We start from the raw sequence: 8,046 nt of genomic DNA on the forward strand, positions 1-8,046 counted from the left end.
TGCTCCCGGTGTGTAATAATTATTTATTTTCAAAAATCATATATACACTAAAAATAAAAACACCGCATGTAATAATGATTTATTATTTTTGTTTTAAATAATCTATGGCACTGATAAAGGATGTTTTATTTTATTATCACTGTAGATGATTTAAAAAAAAAATAATTATTAGACACTGGGAGCAAGCCCCGAAGGCTGTTAGCTAACGTTGTTCTCAGTATTTTCAAGTTTATGCATGTTGTCAAAAAACTCGTAGAAATTACGATCGAGAAAAAATTATGAGTCAGAATAAATTTTGCGTAAATGATTTTAAAACAACTAAAAGTTAGTTCAAAGATTCTAATATATAAGATGCTTAAAAGTTAAATGAGATTTGACCATTAAGTCACCATTAAGCTTAGCTTAATGGTGGCTTAATGGTAGCTTAATGAAGTTTGGACATTAAGCACCTGTAAGTTGCAGCTTAATGGTGACTTAATGGTGGCTTAAAGGAATTAACTTCTTTAAGCCACCATTAAGTCACCATTAAGCTACCATTAAGCGATTACTTAAATGTGGTCTTTCGTCTTGTGATACACCCTTAAAGAACGTGTACTATCAAGTTGGTAGTAGTATGTTGGCCCAACGCTGGCACAATGTTTGTAATACAAACAAGTGTTATTTTGTTTAGGTCTTTCAAAGTTGGGATATTTATATTGGGCCAATGTTGACCCAATGATTATACTGCCAACTAATTGATGGTGTCAATTTTATAATTAGTTGCTGAGCTTAACGTTGGGACAACGTTGGCACATTCTGAAATAATTTAGAGGACTTTCTATGTCCATGCTTAGCATTGATGACCGCTTTTGTTTAGATGTGATATTTTCGATATTTTAACTTTGCACTTAAGTGATCAAGCACCAAAGAGTGTTTTATTCTATTTTTTGAATTGTGTATATGCTTATTTATTTGTAATAACCCAGAGAGCAGAACAACATTGGCCCAATCTTACATTATGGTTCTATTATCTATGTTGGGTTACCTTGATTGGGCCAACAATGGCCCAACATGGAATATTGATAGCTGGTTATGTATATTAGTGTGCTAATGTTGGGCTAACTGTTATAAGCATTACATCATAAAAGTATTATCATGAGAGTAAATATTTGTTTGGGGATTGGCATCGGCCCTACGTTGGCCCAATATACCATGAATCTGACTGAGCATCATGGGTAGACAACAACCGGGCTACTTGTTATATCCGCGCCATTTTTAATCTGACACGAGCGTAATGACACTGATACCTTGCTTATCTGCATCCACTTTGTAAGTATTAATTTAATATGTTTGCCTCGACACAGCTGAATTAACGTCTATTTTTAAAACGATACCATGTACAAATCAGTGTAAATCAGACACGGGGAAGTGCAGAGGCAAGGTGCTGTTGGGTCAACACTGTACAGATAGCATGCTAACATTGGGCCAACATTTGGCCAATGTAATCGGTTACATCGGGCCAATGTTGGCAGATGGCATTGACCCAATTTAAATTTGCTCATTGGCCCGATGTTGGCTCGAGATGTTGGGCCAATGTTGGCCCAATATAGAGTGTTATTTCTACAGATATTGGCCCAACGTTGCGCCAACATTGGCTCAATGAATGCGACATTGTTGGCGAAACGTCAACAAGAGCATTGGGCCGATGTTGGCGTTTGACGTTAGCCCAGTGTCATTTTGCTCCTTAGTCCAATGTTGGCCCGATATATTGGACCAACATTGGGCCAATGTGTATAAACATTTAATTGTTACAAATCTGTATATTAACAAATCTGATCATTTCTACAATCAGAAATAAATCTTAAACCAATCCTACTTGAAAATTCAAGCTAGCTAAAATAAATTTGTAATTCTTATAATTTATCAAAACAAAATAAATTATCAGTGATTAAATTTTTTGTTTCTATACAAGAAAAATAAATGAAAGTACAAAAATGTGTTTTGATATAGTTAAAACAATAAATAATTTGCTCTTTATGTAAATTGAAATTTTTGTCTAGTAGAATACATTTCCGAAGTCTACCACTTAATTTACTTTTATACACTTAACGTCGAGTACATGATCAAACATTTTAAAAATCTTGAACTTGCTGAAGTTAAAACAAAATTTATTAAATACTAAAAATAAATTGGGTTCTTTAATTTAAAATTTGTTCAGTTTAACGACAAATTTTCAATACATGTATTTTAAAGTGGGCAACATTGAATCAAAATTGTTGTGATGATGATTATCAAGCGTATAGATATTATGCATAAATGCCTTCATCACGCAAGCTAATCACTTAATCACACCATGAAACAAAAAGACGGTTATTCGTTAATTGACAGCTTAAACATATAGTGATATACTTGTAAATTTAATCGTATGTTTACTCTTTACTGGGAAAAGTAACAAATGTATTAAGTACCAAATACTACAATTTTAGTGCTACTGGAGATTCTAAAAAGACATTGAGAACACAATCAAAGAATAGCTAAGGTATGCCAAGGACAGGGATGGGGGAGGAAGAAACGGACAGAGAAGAAAAGAAGGAGATTTACGAGAGAGAGAAGAGGAGACTTAGGAGAGGGATCAGATGGAAAGTGGCAGTGCCTAACTTTTTTTCTGTAATATAGTGTGACATACCTGTCGTTCTACCTTTTTTGTGTCTTTTTGTGTCTGTTTGTCGGTTACAAACACGATGCAGATACCATAAACATTTTTTTTGTGTAAGTAAACAAAATGACAGGATTTATTTAAGGAATCACTGTCTAGTTTTGAGAGTATGCCAGGGTATCAACAATAGTGGGAAACATGGGATAATTTGCATAATGGGCGAACCCCGTTATGCTAAAATTATCCCATGTTTCCCACTATTGTTGATGTCCCTGGCATACTCTCAAAACTAGACAGTGATTCCTTATATTTCCATTTCATTATAAAATAAAATTGTAGATTTAGACTTTAAAAATGTAGACATAGACTATATCCACAAGAGGACTTCCATGCCAATTTCAATAGACCTCGCCCACTGACGTCAAACACATAGGCAGCCGCACGAGATTTACATGCATATTTGGCATCCTTAGCGTCAGACACAGAGACAGATGCGCACGAGATTTGCATGCGTATTAGGCCTCATTAGCTCCTGACCTATCGACCTGCCTAATTTACATTCCGGCAGAATTATCAAGAAATAAACTCCGAAAACTTTCAAAGAGTTATCACAGAGAAAAATTTAGAAATGGAAATATTTTAGTATTATTTTAAGAACAGGAGGGCTTTGTTTATTTGTTAGACGTGCTTATTGATACCTGTAATTTACTGAACTTGTGCATAATTTACATCAGAGAGGGAGTATACAGTCATGTAACCCTACATGTATCGCTTGAAGTGAGCATCAACTTTTTATTCTTTATTAATGTTTTCTTCATGCACCGAGCAATTGAGTATGTTATAATTTAATTTTATATTTTGATTTCTTTTTCCTCAGTTTTTTTTAATTAATGTAGAGCTACTTACATTGCAATATTTGTTGATGGCAGTTCTATGAGATATTGAGAATATGTATGAAACTATTCAGCTAGCATATATAGCATATATAGATAGTATTAAAGGGCTTTTACCATTAAACTGTGCTACAAAACTAGTATATCGTTATTGTATATATTTGTTTGTCAGTTTTGAGGAGAAATGGCCAACCAGTGAAGAGCAAATGAGATGTCACATGGAGAGCCAATAAGATACAAATCAACGTTAGCCCAAAAATGATGTTTTCCCAAAATTGAAAGAATAAGTGGCCCAACAATGGCGCAATGATATCAGTTCGTTGGTCCAACAATAAGCCAGAAGTTGGTCTGATTAAGGGCCGATGAGCAAATTACCGTTGGCCCAACATTAATTGCTTACAATGGCCCAACTGTACAAAAATGACGTTTGCCCAACATTGAAAAAATACACTGGCCCAACAGTGGCCCAATATTAACTGTTACATTGGCCCAACAATAAGCCAACAAGTTGGTTTGATTAAGGGCCGATGAGCAAATTACCGTTGGCCCAACATTAGTTGCTTACAATGGCCCAATTGTACAAAAATGACGTTTGCCCAATATTGAAAAAATACATTGGCCCAACAGTGGCCCAATATTAACTGTTACATTGGCCCAACAATAAGCCAACAAGTTGGTTTGATTAAGGGCTGATGAGCAAATTACCGATGGCCCAATGTTGAATTCAAACGGTGGCCCAACATAAGGAGCGTTGTTAGCCCAACAAAGGTCCAATAACATCCTGCTATCTGGGCCGTCGGCACGGGTCAGCGTCCAGTCAAAAAATTAAGTTATATAACGGTTGAAACGATGTAAGAAACAAAATATTTGTTAAAACAACTCAAATTATTGAAATATATGGAATGTATTGATTTGGGATTCGTAGATACGATTTTTCAACAGTGTGTACAAATTCGAAGACACTACAAGCATGTAAAAAAAACCCATGTAATTAACTGTAAATGGAGATTTCTATTTATGACGTTGTTATAAATCTAGCGCAGCGTCAAACTGGGCTGTTCAGTTTGAGTATACAAACTGTTAATTTAGATGACGCTCGTAGATTTTTGTGCATTGTTTTGAATTAATTATAATCTATACTTAAAGATTATTGCTAGCACTTCGAAGTGCGTTGCGCCTTAAAAAAGAAATGTAGTGTGTGTCCATGAACATGTTTTAAGTCAAAATCCAAATGTTTGACGTTATAATGAAATTAGCGTAACGTCAGACTGGTCCGTGCGCACAATCTGCGATCTTTAAAGACCCTGATTTTTACAAAAATATTAAGTTTCATAAAAAAAAATTCAATCATTCTGCCTTATTTTTTCATGAGAAATATTTTGATATACAATAGATGCATATAGAACCACTTATTTTAACAAAAACATCATTGTCCACGAACTTTTTGGACAACCCTCGTATATAAATAGCATACAATTATTGGTTTTAACTATACGAGGGTTGTCCCATAAAATCGTGGACAAAGCGTTTTTCTCGAAAAGTAATAGGCACACTAAGCTGAAATTTCCAGTAAATGTTTATTTATCATATTTAAGTGAATCATAATATTTTTAATAATATATATTCAAAAATAAAGATTTTATTCTGCTTGAATGTGCACAAGGCATTGTCCTTCGGCGCACGGTAAAAATAGCAAGGTTATATTAGAGAAGACATACGAATTAATTCGCAATTAAAGTTTTCAATACATAAGATTAGGATGAAAATTATCCATACTCCATTCCTTAATCAATTCTGTCGTCTTTTTAAAAATTTCAAGGCATTTGGTTAATTTTGGCAGTTTCCTGAGCATTTGAAATGGGAAAGTAATAAACGCAATACACGAAAAATGGCGACTTTTTATGACGTTACGGCGCACCGGAGAGCAGTTCAGATAGATAAGGATGTTGTAATGACGCCTTAAGAGACTTAAAATGAATACAGAAGAAAGAAAATGTGAAAAATATCACCAGATCTTTAGTATATAAATGAAATGAAAGTTTTCTTAGTGAAGTCTTCGTGGTCGAGTCCCCAGATAGTACAAAACATATGGACAGACTGCCATTTGTAATAGCAAAGGACGCTGTCAATGTCGACCGTCGATGTGAGATTCTCTTTTAGTTGAATGATGGTGAGAATACTGTCTGTAACTTGCTAATAAATATTCAGAAGATCGCATGTTTCTGCCACATTGGTTTCTTAACTGGTTATAGATATTCACATATGTAAATCAATAAAAATTTCTAAATTTAAGTGGGGCTTATCCAACTTTAAGTTTAGCAAAGGTGAAACGTGACGCTGTTTTAGACACTTTGAAGTTATCATCCGTGCGCCGTAGTGCAATACAGTACATAACATAAAATATCACAATTTGTTTACCTATGCATATATCTATTTCAAATTTGCTATGTATATTCATAATTTATCTATTAAAAAGTGGTAAAAATTTCAGAACGCAGTCACTGTGATGATTATTTTTCAAACTAGACATCTTGTCCACGATTTTACGGGACAACCCTCGTATTATTAATAAAATACATTCAACGTAAGAACATACAAATAACAAGTAATATTTATCACAAATACAAACATTTTATCAGTTTAAAAAATTACAATTACGTTCCTCCTTCACATCAAAACAGTAAAAAAATCGAAAATGTTTTCCTTCGCTTTAGTAAATAGCCAAGATCATCTTCTCAGATTGTTACAGCACCAAAACCTACGAAGCTCCTTTCTAAATTTGAGGTCATTATACCAGTAAATATATGGATTCGCAATGTGATTCAAAAGATGAAAACGAATACAGAGAACGTAAATATTTCGTAAGTACCCTTTTCTTTCTTCTGTGCTTGCAAAGCTATAAATGTGTGTTACCAATGACGTCAGATACGAAGCTACGTAGACAATAATGATGACAAGATACATGACACTGATGTTCCTTCTTGCGTTTTTTCCCGGGCTTCTATCCTTCCTTGGAGATTCATTAGCACTTTGTGTTTGTTCCGTGCGTGTAATGAATTCGGTATTATTGTTCACTTTCGGTACATCATTTGTCCCATTCTGTCTGTCGGGCGAAAGTCTTTCATATATGGTTCTGATCACAGGAATGTAAAGAACTGACGTGATGACTATGTTAGTGAGGGATAAAAACAGTAAAGCTCCTAAGTATGATATTATAGCATGGAAATTGTCAGTGCCGTAGTCGATGTGACAAAAAGAGATATTTTCTGTCACATTGAGTGTTTTTAGCCTAAAATACGATATTCTCCTAAATTTCAAAATTGGGAATGCATAGCCCACACAGATTAGAAATATAACCAAAATGGTAATTCTACACATTTTGGGGTCATTTGTTTACCAAAAGGTCGGCAGATTATCAAATACCTCTGTATTGCAATAGCAAGAATCAGACAAGCGGAGGATCCCCCGCTAAACATAATTAAAAATGGCATCGTTTTACACAAAAATGCACCAGGGTAAATGTAGCGCATAGTGTTATCCAAAAGAAACTGAGTAACGTTAGAAATAGTTCCAAGAAGATCAACAAGAGCCAGAATTGGTATGAGGTAACGACAACCTGTTTTGTCCTCTATGTATTTTGTGTACATCAAAAGAACCAGACTATTTCCAAATACTCCAAAGGTAGCAGCGATCATCTGTATAACTGTACTCGGGAGGAGCAGCTCAGAATATTGTTCGGACAAAATCTTTGCGTCAGCCATAGCAGAATTTAAGGGATAACCTTCTTTTTTACTTACATCTGGAATGTCAAAAATCTAATTAAAAAAAATTAAAATAATCATGCCTTTTTGTAAAGGTTGTGTGTTACTCATCAATTGTTCCTTCCTTAAAAAATATTTCTGTGTATTTTTATTCCTCGTAATAAATTATTAACCATAAAAGGAAATATAGGAAAAAATCCATAATTGGCATTTTCAATAAAAACTATTTTAATTGTTTATTTAATCTTACATGCGGAATAAAAAAATTAAAATATGACATCAGGTGCTATGGAGAAAATAGCTCAGTCGTCCACAGCAGAAGTAAATCCTTATTCGATCTTTCACTAACTTGTATGTCCAACGAACTTATTGTATGGACTATAGAATTTGCGAACTGTTGAAGTTGAATGTATCTTTACAGAGTTATAAATAGTTCATTTCTCAAGAATTACCTTGATTAATTCTGAATTTCTCCATTAATTTGACGTATTTCCGTATTTGACGATTAAATCATATTGCAAACTTATAAACGTACAGCTGAAAGGTATAATTTAACATCAGATAATTGATAAAAGTATTTCAGATATAACTATACAGATAATTGATAAAAATATTTCAGATATAACTATAAGTTTATTTTTGAAAATGTATAGGGAAACATAAGCTATGACACTTCATGTCTGTATATTTTTAATGAAAAGCTAAAACATTTCATGAAATATGCTGAAGTGATTTTTATGTTTTTTGCAGTACAATG

Source organism: Saccostrea cucullata, unplaced genomic scaffold, assembly GCF_032062105.1.
Source record: "Saccostrea cucullata isolate Sc308-1 unplaced genomic scaffold, CSIRO_AGI_Scuc_v1 ctg3599, whole genome shotgun sequence".
NCBI lineage: Eukaryota > Metazoa > Mollusca > Bivalvia > Ostreida > Ostreidae > Saccostrea > Saccostrea cuccullata.